This window comes from Peromyscus leucopus, chromosome 17 (assembly GCF_004664715.2).
Source record: "Peromyscus leucopus breed LL Stock chromosome 17, UCI_PerLeu_2.1, whole genome shotgun sequence".
Lineage (NCBI taxonomy): Eukaryota > Metazoa > Chordata > Mammalia > Rodentia > Cricetidae > Peromyscus > Peromyscus leucopus.
In genome coordinates, this window is record NC_051077.1 from 42928033 (window position 1) to 42943996 (window position 15964).

At 40.4% G+C, this 15964-nt stretch overlaps 1 pseudogene; it reads left to right on the top strand.

The window, feature by feature from the left end:
- LOC114686278 overlaps positions 1-15483 on the top strand; it is a 149478-nt pseudogene extending 133995 nt beyond the window's left edge.
- Positions 15484-15964: the final 481 nt, after the last annotated feature.

Below are 15964 nucleotides of genomic sequence, written 5' to 3' on the forward strand. Positions count from 1 at the left end.
ATGCATTTCTGGAAGCACTATGGAGAGACAACTTCTTGTTTCAGTTATTCTACAACTATTTCAATGTCGTTTTGGAACTTATACAGATAACATAGAAGGAGTGGGGCAGGACTGTGCTACTTTTGTACCAACAGAAAGATGCGAGGCATAGTTTAGTTTATCAATCAGTCACACACACACACACACACACACACACACCCGCTACAAATTGTGCTTCAGAAAATGTGTCCCTTCTTCCACACGTGCATTGATATTTAGGTTTCTCTAAACTAAAGTAAATATCCAAGTTACCATTTCTTATTATCTTTGGGTGAGTGGGAAATGTGCTGAGTCATGTTTAGCACAGTTTTCTTCCTTAAATGAGTTGTGTAAGAATACATACTCTTCCTCTGAGCTGTGGGTTCACTGAAAAAAAGCTGGAATTCTTCTCACTGTTAGTCCTTCCTGGGTGTGCTTATAAATTCTTAAAAGGTGGGTAATTTCACTGCAGCTGGGCCAGGCACACAGAGGCTTTGCTGAGCCTGGGGCCCTGGTCTGTTGGTCTGGCCTCAGATCTGATGTTGCTTACTTTTCTGTGTCCTATATTTCTCTATTAGAACATTTATCACAGCAGAGAAGGTTTTGATTCTCTCTCTATTGCAATACCCTGCTGTTAATTATTATAAAAGTCTTTCTCAACTGCACTTTATAGCTTTAATTCCCCAGGTTCCTAATTTATTACCAAAGGTTTATTCTTTTTCCTAGCAGGCTCGGAGAATGCCAGCCCCATCACCAGCTCCCAGATCGGGCTTTGGCTTTCTCTTTGAAATTTCTCCTGGCTTTGTGTTCCCCTTGTCTTTGCCTGGCAGTAAGAAGTTGTTAGAGATAGCCCTGGCTTTTTGGCAGGGAAAGAACAGCTTCTAGGCTAAGTGATACCTGAAAAAAAAAATCTACCCACTGTGCTGAAGTCATTTCTTTCTGATGCTCCGAGTGCCAGGCCATCCAGAACCTTTGTGGCTATAGCAGCCCTGGGTTTAATTGCTTCGTGTGTTCTCCAAATGACATAAAAGGGAACAGGATGAAGCCAAACGGAGAAACCCAGAGTTTGATCTCCTATTTAGCAAGGAGACTTGAATGACAGTCCAGCTTTTCCCATTCTTTCTCTTTTTGCAGCAGTTTTATTCTTGTCCCTATGTGCGATTTTTCTTTTCATTTTTTTTTCAAGTTTTAAATCTCTCATATGTTTCCTGAAGGAGACAACCCAGTCTATTTCTTTTACATAAAAGAATACAGAGAACGTGTGCGTGTTTGATCTCCCGAGTGGCTACATTGCGGTGGATGCTGAAACAGACCCGTTTTGATCTTAATTCACACCTCTTGCAGAGGACAGGGAGATATTTTGCTGAAATAAACTTATGAAATGAGAGTAAATTAACAAGCATCACACCAGCACGAGATGCAGCAAAACACGACACTTAGTTTGCAATGTGCTCGTCTTCATAATTGAGAAACACTGTTCCAACACAAAGGAGTATGCTATGACCTCAAAAATTAAGGAGGTCAATTTGATTTCCACTCTATTATTTTGTCCATTGTTTTATGTTGTACTGGGAATAACTTGTTTCATACTTCTATTGATGGACACGTATTTGTGATTTCTATTTTTAGTGTTAAAGGCTAGGAAGACCTTAGTGATGCATGCCTATGATCCCAGTTCTTGGGAAACTGAAGCAGGAGGATCAGGAACACAAAGCCAGGCCCTGGGCTACATACAAAGACTGTCTCCAAAGCCAACCAACTAACTTATGGATCAACCAACCAACCAAATAAACAAACAAACAAACAAATAAATGCAAAATCAAAAGTGAAACAACTTAACTAGTCATGGTCTTCAGAACTGTATATTTGGAAGACAATTTGTTGAGCTGAACTTTTATTTAATGAAGAGTCACTATTTTATTTACGTTTATTGAATTAATGTCTTCAGAGATTAAGAGAACCAAATTTAAATATTTGCTCTCTGTTTACCTTGGGTTTTACCACCTTTTCAGAAGGGGAACAAGACACCATTTTTTGAATATGTTTCAAATGCAAAACGTATGTTCCCAAAGAATGATGTAATTTTTACTTGAAACATTGAGAGAATCAAGCTATTTTCTATGGAGAACAATTGAATGCTTTGAAATGTTTTAGGGGCTAGGATTTAAGCTCAGTTTTGCCGATGGCTGATCTCCAACACTGAAGACAATCATGAGGGGGTTCACACTGTTATCCCAGAATTCCATAGGTGGAGGCAAGAGGATCAGAAGTTCAAGGTCATCCTTGAGCTGCACAGTGAGTGTAAGGTTAGCCTGGCATAAAAAGGTTCTGTGTTTTTAAAAAAAACATCCAGACTTGGTGTTTTGAAGTGAATATTTTTTTTTCTTTTCAGAAATGATTAATTTGCACTCATGTAGCACAATATTCTTTTAATGACAAATTGTGAACCTGCTCATCTGGACCCATTTGACAGCTGTCTCTACAATCATCTTAAGTGAAGCTCAGACTAGTTTAAAAAGAGAACTAGATGCCATTAGACTGTAAGCCTGCCATCAACAACATCTGGTAAGCAAATGCCTTTGAGTGACACTTTAAAGACCATTCAGTGAAGTCTGATGATAGTTAATACCTTGAATTCACAGTGCAAATTTCAATATATCTTGAAGTTCCCAAGACATGTTATTTTTTGACTGCTCTTGGGTACCTGATATTTGTGATGATGATTTTGATGCATTTGGAGACATTTTGAAGTTGTTTTTGCTTTATGATTTGGAATTTTAAATGTATCCGTGGAGTGTTGCATCTACTACCAGAATAAATTTTAAGATATTTTTACAATTTTGGAAAGCAATCTCAAACTAATTAGCAGTCACTCCTCTTCATCAGATTTCAGCAATCACTAATCAATTTTCTGCATCTGTAAACACAATTCTGTATATTTTATATAAATACAACCACATACTACATATCTATATATATATATTCTTGTGACTTCTTAAAATCATCGTAATTTTCTCTCAAGGCCCATCCACATTGTGGAATGTGTTAGAACTTTCTTCATGTGTGGCTATATATTACCCCCCTAAATAGCTAAGCTATATTTACTTTTTTTGTTCATTCTATGATTGGTAGGGATTTGACTGTTTCCACTCTTTGCTATTATGGATTATGCTGTTATGAATACGTGCCAGTTTTTGACTGGACATTTTCATTTCTCTTGAATATATGCTTGAGAATGGGGTTCAGATTATAAGAGCCCGTTTCATATTTTGAGAGGTTGCCAAACTATTTTCTAAAGTGGATAGATTTAACTTGTTTCAAATTTTATTGTACCTCTACTTTCAAAAGGGATTCAGGTTAATTTCATCTAAGTGCTGGAGTTGACATTGTGATTCCTCTGTGACTTTAAGATGATCACATTGCTTCAGCTTACAGGCATGTGCAAACAATTACAATAATTGGAAGTTACAATACAGTTGAGTAGTGCATGCTCACAAGTTTATGTTCATGTATGGTGTATGTATGTATGATATATATGCTGTGTTGTATAAGCACATGAGTGTACACATTATGTCAGGATCAGATTAAAACATCAGCTCTTTTCCTCTACTGCTATCTGTCTTATTGTCTTAAGTCTCTCCCTTAACTAGTTGCCCACTGTTTAAGGGGTTATAGGTACAGTCAGCCTTTTTACATCATGGATGTTGGGGATTTGAACTAAGAGCTTCATACTTATACAGCAAGTATTGTAGCTAGAGTTTTTCTGGTCCTGCCTGGCCCACAGTCAGGACAAATCTCCCTAACCCGCCAGTTCCGCAGAAGCTCAGACCCAACCAAGTAAACACACAGAGACTTATATTGCTTACAGACTGTATGGCTGTGGCAGGCTTCTTGCTAACTGTTCTTATAGCTTAAATTAATCCATTTCCATAAATCTATACCTTGCCGTGTGGCTCGTGGCTTACTGGCATCTTCACATGCTGCTTGTCATGGTGGCAGCTGGCAGTGGCTCCCTCACTCAGCCTTTCACTTCCCAGAATTCTCCTCTCCTTGTCCCACCTACTTTCTGCCTGGCCACTGGCCAATCAGTATTTTATTTATACAGAACGATATCCAGAGCACTTCCCCGTTTCTTTTTCTTTCTTTCCTTTTTTTTTAAAGGAAGGTTTTAACTTTAACACATCTCCAAAGCCAGCTTGGTATATTTGGGAATTTGGGCGAAGCTTCTCTTACTACTTCCTGCTGGAGGGGGGCACTGTATCTTATGGGGACACAAAGAAAATTTTAGGATTATGGAGTAATCCATGAGGGTGTATCATCTGAGCTAGCTACCTTGAAACCGTTCTGGATGTTGGATCATCTGGGCCTTGGTGTCATTGGAGACCTTTCAGGGGGTCTTGGCTGGTCAAACCTGATGTATCTTAATCTGGAACAAATCCATAGCCTCTGGCTTTTTGTGGAAACAAAAGCAGAGCCTCCTTTCCAAAGCAACATATCCTTATATCCAAATTTTGAAGTCAAGGTACCTTTAAAATATACATTTTGGCATAACTCAACAGCTTTTGCAATCAAATGTTTTTCTTCAGTTACAAATATCAAAGAGAACATAATCCAGATTCTCTGTGTGGTAGCCATCTTTACGTGGCTTATTTTTTATATTATCTTGAGCCTATTGCTTTAAACTGCAGCCTTCTAAGCCTGAAATGGTGCTGTGGCTGCTGGTTCCATCCATTTCAGCTTCCCAACATGGCGGTGGTACGTTTCCCGCCAGCTCTGGGAGCCATCAACTTTCAGAAATAGTGGGTCTATGCTTCTATCAAAGCAGCATGTAGCTCAGAAACCTCTTTTTGTTTTGTACTAGCAAAGGTTAAATCCATCACGCAACTTAATGTGCCACTTGCAGAGGCCTCATTCCTGCCATACTGCAGGTAGAGTACACACACCAGGAACCTGTGATCGTAGCTCAAACATGCAGGCAGCTGCTAACTTGAAAGAGACAACTTGTAACTGTTTTTAGCTCCATTTTAGAATCTTTTTTCTCAGGTTTTAGGTGGAAACTCTTGCCAACACGTTGGGCGCCATTTGTAGCTAGAGTTTTTCTGATCCTGCCTGGCCCACAGTCAGGACAAATCTCTCTAACTTGCCAGTTCCGCAGCTGTGGGAATGGCAGGTGACAGAGATTTGTCCTGACTGTGGGCAAGGCAGGAAAACTCTAGCTACAAAGTGTTTTTACCCACCAATCCATCTCTTTAGACTTCTTCCCTATTATATGGCCTTTAATGCAAGGTGGTACTGTAAGTACTTGGAATCTCAATTAGAGCGTATTGCTCTATGTGCTCAACTACCCTCAAATGGTGAAGGTTAGCATTGCCTCAGCAAAGACTTAAAGGCTGCAAACAGATCTTGATCATTCTCTGTAAAAGAAGCAGCTGAAGATGTCATCCAGGGATATTTTATAGTTTGCTCTGTCTATATGCCACTGTGCCTTATGAGAAAATAAAATAAAGCTTGAGGACTGTTAGTCAGTGTGTAAAATACTCAGAAAGTTAGAGCCAGAGCTGGGGCAACATGGAAAGAAACTTTCTCTGAGCTGAATAACATCTGTAGAGATGAAGAGAGCTAACAGAGACAACGGACTGTGTACACTCTGAGGTATTACAGTGACTAGTGGCTTTGAAAGATCTAAACAACTTTGAAATACTTATTCTGGATAGACCACTGTGGTGGTCCCTGTGGCTTCCTGCCGAGGGCTCCAGGTACTGACTGTTAATGAAGGCATGGGAGACTTCCTACTTTCCAGTCATGGAGGAGCAGTTCTCTGAACAGCACGAGGCTCCAGGGACCCAGGGCCAGCTGTCTTAGACAGCTTGGAAGTGTCACCTGGGGCTACTGCTGACATGAGGAACCACTGATGAGAATAGTCTAGGGAGGACTTTCTCCGAGAATAGTCTGCATAGCCTATGCCCTCAGCATCTTCTCCTGGGATAAGAATTTTAAGTAACAATTTGGAGAGCACTTAGTTCCTTGATGATATTGTCCAGCCTCCACCAATTGAGCAAGTCACTTCGAGAAAAAAAGTTGCTATCTATTTCTCGTAATTCCCACTTGACTTTATTTTTTAATAAAAATAAACACTTGACTTTTATTTTGTAATCATTTTTTTTTCTGTATCAAAACCAAACAATTGATGACTTATTTAGAAAACACGCATGGATACTCTTCCCCCTCAAGACTATAATGGAGAAAGTCGTGGTCATTTAAAATTGATGTACTAGTGCTTGTGAGCTACATACAGTAGTAGAAGCTAAGGATGCTGCTAAATCCTGAAATGTTCAAGATTGTCACTCCCTCCTCTCAGTAGACACATCCAGCCTCACTGTCAGCAGTACTGAATACTAGAAGCATTAACATGTAAGAAAATGAAAACATCCACAAAAGTTTAGTTATGACGATGTGTTTGTCTACCTCGAAAGTAGACTGTTGATACTGTTATAGGTTGGGAAAAATGGAACGAAAGGAAACTAGATGAATCGTGAAGGATCTTAGAGCCATCAATTTTGGTCTCATCTACAATACTTCTGGTCTAGAGGCTTTGAGGAAGGTGACTCCTTCTTTCTAAGCTGTGATCCTTTCTTTATGGAGAGGAAACACTAGCTACTTTCCAAGATTGAGAACTTGGACTTTCTGTTTAGGATTAGTGAAGTGGTAAAATGAAATATCACATAGGATCCACTGACACTAGTTCTTTTTCTTTTCCATGATGAAGTCTGACAGTCACGATACTGCCTGGGAGTGCAGAAACAGGATTGTTTTCTCTGCCTATTAAGGAAGTAAAAGGTAGAAAAGATACGACTGTACAGGGAGCCCTGCTGTAACCACCCTACAATACCAGAGAACTCAGGATCCCTCTCAGAGTATTCAGTCTCATTAATGAAAAACAGAATGGATTCGTAAGGAATCTCAAGCAGAATTTAATAGAAACACTCTGGGACAGACAGGCTCTATGTCTCATAGCTGCCAAGAGTAGAGAAAGAGAATGGAAACGAGGATGAAAAAGCAACCTATGCTATTCCGATAAACAGATATAAAGGTTAGCCATGTGGTGGAGAGGGGAGCTGTAGAAAGAGATTGAGAAGCCCAAAGTACTAGGGAATTTAAAAGCATATGTAGGCTCTGGCAAACAACACAACAATAAAAAACAAAGACCCAGAAAGGGATAGGAGTGGAGCTCAGGAGAATCTCATGGTGGCCCCTGGGGACTGGACTAGGGGTTCTGGGAAGGAAAAGCACATTTTCTTAAAGCCAGTCACCCTTTCTAGGGGTGGTCCTGTAGCTGGGTCCATGACATGCCCAAGGTAGATTTCTTCTTAAGGGAGGAGACAAGGGTGAGTCTCCACTTAGAGGGAGATTTGATTATTTACTGTAACCATTGCAGTTGGAAGCTCCGAGACATTTTCAAACAAGAAATTTCTTAGTCTGTGAAGAAAATGAGACGCTAGCAGAGCCATCTGTGAAGATTCTGGATACGTTCTTCAGTTTCAATAGTTTTATTTGTGCACATGATACAAAACAAGGATGAAATATACTCAGGAAAGAATATATCTCTTCTCATTTTTCTTGAGACCTCAATTCTCTTACCGGAGCCATTTCCTTTCTGATCCAATCTATGTATTCTTTGTGTGTGGATAGGTAGGCACAGAGAGACCATTGGTTGGTGTGTGTCTTCTTTAGGTCACTCTTTATTGGAGGATTTATTAAGGCAACGCCACACAGTAAAAAAGGAGGTTTATTTTGGGGGTAACTTACAACAAGTAAAGGAATAGGTTACAGGATCCAGAAGAGGTGAACTGCAGTCCAGCTGTGTTCTCTGGAGAACTCTGCTTGGTCTGCACATCTGGATCTCTGTCTTAAGGGCTCCTGTCTCGGCCCCACCTCAAGGGCAGGCAATAGGTAGGTGTGACAGTTACCAGAAGCCTCACTGGGGGTTGTACTTCCAGGTCAAAGCTGGAACATCTACCCACTACAACTCTTCACCTTTCCTTTTGAGGCAAGGTCTCTCATTGGACCCAGTGATCACTGACTGACTACACAGGCTGGCTACCAAGCCCTGAGGATCTGTGTATCTCTCATCCTCTGCCCCAACCACTCTGTATTAGGGTTATAGACATGCATGATCATGCTTGACTTTTTAAAATGGATATTAGGGTCCAGAACTCAGGTCCTCATACCTGCACAACAAGTACCGTACCAACTGAGCCTCGGGTCCTCTGATGTATTGTTTCAGATTTAAAAAAATCTTTCTATTCTGACTGAAAATATCAGTGTTAAGAACACAGTTTTCATGAGGCCCTACGACCACAGGCAAGTTTATAAAAGTAAGTGATGAGAAGCACAATTTTCCAGGCTGGATGTCAGGGAGCAAATTCAATAGCACCAGGATGACGGAACTAGGATGAAGATAGAACAGTAGAGGAAGGAGCATTGCTAGAAAATAGACAGACAGACACATTTGGATTCAAGTCCGTCCGTCCGTCCGTCGTCGTCCGTGTGTGTGTGTGTGTGTGTGTGTGTGTGCGCGCGCGCGTGTGTTACACTAGAGACAAATACTCTCAGAAACCAGGAGAGGATTATCTGTGGTCCAGAAGAGCTTAGCTGAAGATGGAACATACTAGATCAATAAGGAAAAGGTGGTCTCAGGGTCTGGGCTTGAATTTAAATTTTATGATAACATGAATGAGTGATGTTTTTGCTCATTCTTTTACTGCTGTGACAAAATGCCTGGCCAGAGCTACTTAAAAGAAGGAAGAGTTCAGTTTGAGGGTGCAGGAGCCTGGGACAGCTGTTTATTCACACTGCATGTATAACCAGGAGGCAGGAAATGGTGAAGGGTCTTGCTTAGCCAGCTTTCTACTCTTTAGACAGTTTGGGACTCCAGATTGAGGAATGGTGAAGCTTTTATTTAAGATGGATATTCCCACCTCACTAAACCTTATTTAGATATCCTTTATAGACAAGCCTAGAGGTGTATCTGCAAGGAGATTGTATACACTATCAAGTCAGCAATCAATATTAGACATTACAAGTGATAAACAAAACAAAAACCTCAAGATCTCCATATATTCCAGAACTAGCTGAGGACTACTGAAACATATTTGATATTTTCCTCAAGTGCACAATAATGCATTCCAGTCTCCCTTTGGATTATATGGATATTGAACCTACTAAAACTAGGCAGTCATGGTCAGAAGGGGAAAATGAAGAAAAAGGAGAAATTTGGGTCAAGAAAGAGATACAAATATTTTCCCTTTTTATGCCCATTGTTGACAAACTAGGAGACTCTTGACCTGATAGCATAGGAAAACCTATGGGGACTCAAGGGATGGTTTGTTGCTGTATTCCTAAATGGGTGTTGGCACGAATGTGAAACAGTTTCGAGGAGGCTCATGTTTGGTACACTTGGACCTTCACTAATAGTAGTACTATTTTGGATAGGTGTGGAACCATGAAGAGGAAATCTACTGGAGGACATGGGTCACTGGGGGAGGGCCTTGAGGCTAACAGCCTGCTCCATTTCCTGTTTGCTCTGCTTCCTCCTGGCTGTTAATGTTTGTGACCAGTTACCTTACGCTTTGCTTCTGCTGCCTTGCTTTTCAGGCATGATGGACTGTATGCAACCTCTCAAACTTAAGCCAGAATAAACCCTTCCTCTTTAAGGTATTCCTGGTCGGGTATTTTGTTACAGCAAACGAGAATGCAAATTAATACAAAGTGTAGGCAAAGGTTAGATTAGTTCGCACCTCCAAACCTTGGGTTTCTTCCATATAATGCTGTCAGCCAGAATATAATGGAACAGCTTGGCACCTCTTATTTTCAAGTCATTTATGCTTAGTCATATACATAAAATACATGTCAAAGGCTAGGCTGAATCGCTGCCCACACTGCTGTTGGAACGGGAAGTGTGACGCAGGAGTAACTAGTTTCAGTGAACCAGGAGCAGATCCCTCAGTTGCCCACACCCAGGCCGAAGCATGACAGCTGCCAAGGTGGCCTTAACCAAGAGAGCAGATCTAGCTGAACTCAGAAAAATATTTTTGAAGTATATTTTTGAAAAAAGAAAGATGATTTTTTTTTCTTCCAGATGACTTTGTCATTGGAATCTGAATATTTTGGAAAAAGACGAACCAATCCGAAGACTGTGAAACTTTTAAGTAGTGTGGTGGATCAGACCAAAGATTGGTTAATATCCTTCTAAGAATCTATATCATTTGAGTTTGAAGGGACAAGCATGGCAAACAGGGCTCTGGCATGCCTTGCCCTTTTCTCCCATTCCCCTGCCTTGCTAAGAACCTTTAGATTACATTCCTAAAACTAAATCCCAAGGTCTATTCCCTTATTTGGTCACTTCTTTAGGCTGACTACCAAGGTCTCGCTAGCAAAGTATTAAAGTCCAGTGATGAAAAAAGTCCCCTTTGATTCACTTAATTAACATGCACAATTAAAATTTAACACCTCATCCTAACACAGGGTTTCCCCTTTTACCATTTTCCTATGGGCCACATCTGTCTTCTCTCCATCCAGAGGCAGTTCTTCCCCCTTTCCTTTCCTCTCCCTTGTTCCCTTCCCATTCTACCTCTTCCTCTGTCTCCTGTCTTTGTCCCTTATCCCTGCCCTCCTTTGTGCTGAGAACTTCATCTTGAAGTGTTTTGAGCTGACTCTGAGGTCTTCTACAGAAACTGTCCTGTGCTTGCTGGATGGCTTATTTATGGTGGCCTTCTAGCCATTTGACAAAGCTACTAAAGGAGAGGTTGCTTTGGGGGATGGTAAGCAAGATTTTCGACAGACTACAACTCATCAACATATTCCATTTCACTTGGATTCAGAATTTGTGAATTCTAACTACGTTTTGGAAAAGAAAGAAAAAGACATCTTACTTTTGCAGAGCTCACTCATCTTTTCCTGGAAATAGAGTTAGAGCATGCGAAGCAGTCTTTGTCCAATGTGGCAATGCCCAGACTGGAAGAGTCGCAGCCATTGACTTCTGAGACACTATGGTGACTGTCTACCCCTATATCTTGACTCATTTTGTTGAAGAATGCCTGGAGGCATGATATGCCTTGGAATTAGTTTCTCCTATTTTGATTCATTTAATTTGCTCCTTAACAACATGTAATTCATTAGAATGACCTATAGCATTCTGCCTGGCAGCAGGAAAGATGTGGAGGTGACTAAGGAGTAGTTGGTTACACCCTTGGAAGTTGACATCTTGCTTCAGTTAGCAGATTTATTTGAGCCAGGGGAACATATGACCTTAGCAGACATTGAGCATGCGTTCCTTGAAGAAATAACTCTATCTTTCAACTTGACTGAGGCCCAGAGGCAGCAGAAGGCCTCAGGTGATATAGCTCGGCCACTTTTACAGCTTGCAGAGTCAGCCTACAAGTTTACTCTGAGTTGTGTTGCACAAGCAGTTGGAGCCACTGCTGTGTATCTTGTAAAGACTCAAATCTTGTAAAGACTTGGTCTTGTAAAGAATCGAATGTGGAGTCAATGATCAACTGGCTCCTTTGTGGGAGAGCACTTGTGTAAAAACAGCTTTGACTGTTTTTCAGAAAATGCTCTGCTATGAAGGCTTCTTTGTACTGCATAGAGGTTTGCTGCCACAGTTACTGGGAGTTACCCCAGAGAAAGCCATAAAACTTAGAGGTAATGATTTTGTGAGTGATGAATTTGTGCATGAAGATGGCTCAGTCCACTTGCAGCAGAGATTTTTGCAAGAGGCTGTGGAGGAGGCTCCCAGGGGATTTTCACAAATCCTTTAGAAACTGTCAAGATTTGATTGCAAGTGGCTGGAGAGATCACCACTAGCCCTAGAGTCTGTGCTCTGTCTGTGGTGTGAGATCTGGGGTTCTTTGGCACCTTTGTAGGTGCATGCTTTCTGTGGGACATTCCTTTCTTGGCCATCTACTTTCTGTGCTATACCCACGAGAAGACCTCCATTGCAAATGAAGACGGGCAGATCAGCCCGGGAAGCCTGCTCATAGCTGGTGCTCTAGTGGGTATGCTGTAGGTGGAATCTTCCAACTAGACTGCCAATCAGCTCTGTCCCACCCCTCATTCCCCCAATAACCACATAGAGACTTGTCATTAATAATAAATGCGCTGCTGATACTTAGACTTGTCTCCAGCCAGCTCTTACAACTTAAAGGAACCATTTCTATGAATCTATATGCTGCCCTGAGGCTTATTTACCTCATCTACGTATTTTCCATGTTTCTTCTTTTGCATCTAGCTTACCTGAGACTCCTCCAACTCAACCCTCCTTCTTCCCAGAGTTCTCTCTGCTCCCAAAATTCTGCCTAGCTATTGGCCATACAGCTTTTTATTAACAATGGCAGCAACATATCTTCACAGTGCCCAGAAGGATTATAACACAGAATTTCCTCCTTTTTATCTAAAAAGGAAGGTTTTAACCTTGACATGATTAAATTATATATAACAAAAACAGTTATCAAGTAAGAATTACAGTTACAATATCTAGTCCATTACATAATAGAAAACACTCTATTATCTATCTTATCTCTGTGAGTCTAAAGTTTTATACTTAATTTACCTTTTATCAAAACTAAGGAAAACTCTAAGTTTAACTATTCAGTCTTTAACTCCATCAAAGATCCCAGAAGGAGTATAATGTTACCTCATGACAAGGACAACAGGCTGCCTGGACAGTCATCCAAGGTTCCTCTGTAGTGTTGGTGCATCCATCTTTGGCCTAGAGGCCTAGAATATCTGATAGACTTTTTTTTTTTTCTTTTGTGAAGCAGGAGTTTTGAAGGACTGTCTCATTTTTCCTTGGCAAAATTTGGCAGTCATTTTCTTTTGCATCCTGCTGGTCCAGTTTGGACAGTGTACTGGCAGCAAGTGAAGCAAGGACAGTTTCTTACGGAGTTTCTTCAATGCCCATCAGCTTTTCAGAAATAAATTGGGCTGCCATGAGCAGATATGTCTCACTGTCCAGAAAAGCCTTATATTATTAACACAATTTAAATGTCATATTCTGTAGGTCTTTGAAGTGCTTGAAGACCATCTATTTATCTAAATAAATCTGTTCAACCTTAAAAATATATCTAACATGACTATAAGTTTGATTATCATATATGACTATTATTCTGTATTTCTTAATTATAGATTGCATTTTAAATGAGCCACATAAGTGCAATACCCCAAACAAGAGAAGAAACATACATAGAGTATAACAAAAATAACTTTAAATTTGTATCAATACACAAAAATCCATAACAATGTTATTTTTTTTTTGAAATTAATAGTTGCTTTGGGGATTAAAGTAGATGCAATAATCGACCCTCTTTTCGCCTAGCATTCCTATATCCCCTCTTTTTTCCTTTAGAAAGAGATCTTTGAATTTAACTCCTTTGTCTAGCTTTTACCCTATGACTAATAGCAACTTGTAACCAACCCTCCTTAATTGATGACAAACATCCACAACCCATCATTTTGGGAATGTGGATGTTATTGTTGTTGTGTTGGTGTTTTGTTTTTGATTTTTTTTAACTGCTTGCTCTTGTCTGGGGCTTCTGGCATCTCTGAGGAAGAACCTTGAGAAAATGAGGAGAATTGTTACGTCGTGGCTGGAGTATTCTGTGAAGCTGGATCACCTCAGCCAGCAGCCTTGAAGCTATTTTGGATGTTGGATCACCTGGACCATTTTCATTGGTGTTTTCTCTGAAAATACATAAACTTTTAAAAGTAACACACATATCTTCCTTAATACAAGTGCAAATAAGTCAGTCAAAGATGCTTTTTTGTTTTATGTTTGAGCTGGTAAAATAAACATCCTATGTCTTGTAGTTCTTTTAGGTTTCTTTCTTTATGTCTTAGTCAGGATTTTTGGTGGTTCTTCCTTGATCAAACCTGATCTTTCTCAACCCTGAAAGAATCCATAGCCGTTTGTTTTCTGTGGTAACAAGAGCATAATCTCTTCCCCAAAGCAACATATCCTTTGACTTTCATCTTGAAGTCAAGACATTTCTAAAATATATAGGTTGGTTAATTTAGCAGTTTCTATAACCCAGTGTCTCTCAGCACCTATTATTTGCTCATTAGCAACCAAAAAATTCAAAGATAACATTATTACATACAGGATCCAGACTTTCTGTGAATTTCACATCTCTACATGGCTTATTTTTTTGTATTACTTTATTTAAAGACTTTACTCCTTTATTTTTAAACAATTTGTTTATTTTTTATGACTATCTATATCCTTTTCCCTTTTTTTACCCCTTAAACCTATGCACATTGTTAAATACACTGTAACCTGTTTAGAGGTTTTTTTTTTTTCTTTTTCCATCTGAATCTGCTTTACTGAGTATCTGTAACCTTTTCTGTCTGCATGAGAAAATCTTAAACCACCTCACAGCTTAGCTCATGGTGAGCTGGCAGCTCATGCCTGCAGGCTGTATCCAGGAGATGCAACTCTGTACTGCAGCCTGCATGAGAGACTGTGGAAGAAGGCTGCCATGTTTGGCTCTGCTTTTTATGTGTTTGGAACCTATATTTTTAAACTTTCTCATGTCTCATGTGGAAATAAGTGCTCCACATTGGGTGCCATTTGTAAGTAGAGTTTTCTGTCTAGATTGTCAATCAGCTCTGTCCCATCAGGTGCTCCCCAAATAATCATACAAAGACTTATTTTTAATTATACATGCTTAGCCAATAGCTTAGGCTTGTCTCTAGCCAGCTCTTACAACTTTAACGAACCCATTTCTATTAATCTATGTGCTACCCTGAGGCTTGTTTATCTCATCTATGAACTTCCAATGTTGCTTCTTCTGAATCTGGCTCAAGGCTCCTCCAACTCCAGCCTCTTTCTTCCCAGCATTCTTTCTGCCCTGAAAATCCTACTTAGTTATTGACCACTCAGCTTTTTCTTAGCAATGAGAGCAACAAGTCTTCACAGTATGCAGAAAAATTATTCCATAGCAGTAGTGATCCCTGCTGATGTTATCAAGTCTAAATTATAGATGGCTGCCCAGGCTGGCCAAGCCACATACAGTGGTATCATGGGCTGCTTCAGAAAGATGCTATGGGAAGAAGGCCCAAAAACTTTGTGGAAAGGAGCTGGTGCTCATGGGTTCTGATCTTTGTCCAAGTTTGGTGTCCTTGCTCACTTATGAATTGCTGCACTGGATGTACATCAGTTTTAGAGGAGTAAAGTCTGTGGGATCTGAGCCCATTCCTAAATCACAGGTTACCTTTCCTGCTCCCACTCCTGACCACACCGAGGGCTATAAACTGGCAATTGCAACAATATAATAGATTAAAAACAAATTTGTAATTTATTTACCTCCCTTCAAACCATCAGCATCTATCTCAAAAGTGACTGATGGGGGTTGGGAGGACCAGGCAAATATCATGACAGTCTGCTCTGTTAACTCAGTAAAGAACTAGGCCTTGGTCCTTGCTTTTTGGAACTAAGCAAGCAGTTTCTGAGGAAGAGCCATGAACAAAGGACAGTCTCCAACATCCCTGACAGCAAGGTGAGGATGCCTGATGGCCTAAGCCATAAACAGCTCAAGATGGTAATCAAATAAGGACAAAGCCTGGGACTTGTCCAGGCCTGGCCCCCAAAATGGAAAACTATAGTTCTGACCATCCCTTGACTAGCCTTGGCCAATTAAAATGTACGAATATGATTGCCACTTGCTTGAGTTAATTGTATCTAAAGTGACCTAAGTGCCTTAGGGCCTCCCCTTGGCTATACTTAAAAAGAGCTCACACATCTCTCTCTGGGTCTTCACCATCTTGCCCTTGTGTGGGATGACTGTCCCTAGCATGGTGGAATAGTAAACACTCTTGTTGACTGTATACATGGATGGTGGTCTTTTGTGGGACTTCTTCAGGATGCTAACAGGGACCTGTAGGAGGACTG